Here is a 352-nt window from a genome sequence, read left to right as displayed (position 1 = left end):
AAGTTTCCTACAGGCGGCGCGAGTGGGGGCGTCTCCGAGAGTCATCCGAACCCAGGCGGTCATTCCCCGAGTCCCTCTCCAGCTCGGAGCCTGAGAACAAAGGCGCAGGAGCGGAGAAAGGTAACCGGGGGCGAGCACGGCCACGTCCCAACGGATGCCCCTTTCTCCCAGTCCGGTCGTCCCGAGCGTGATTTTTTTTTTTTTTTTTAATAAGAGAAGGGGGCTCTTTAAGAACCCCTGCTTCATCCCCAAGTATCCATCACCCCGCTAGGGCGCGTCGGAGGAAACCCGCGCACAGGTCGGAGAAGGCAGCGCAGAGCCGCAGCGGCCTTGGAGCGGGTCGGCGGCGGCG

Source organism: Tupaia chinensis, unplaced genomic scaffold, assembly GCF_000334495.1.
Source record: "Tupaia chinensis unplaced genomic scaffold, TupChi_1.0 Scaffold000078_1, whole genome shotgun sequence".
In the NCBI taxonomy this organism is placed as follows: domain Eukaryota; kingdom Metazoa; phylum Chordata; class Mammalia; order Scandentia; family Tupaiidae; genus Tupaia; species Tupaia belangeri.
Note: the sequence above shows the minus strand (reverse complement) of the source record.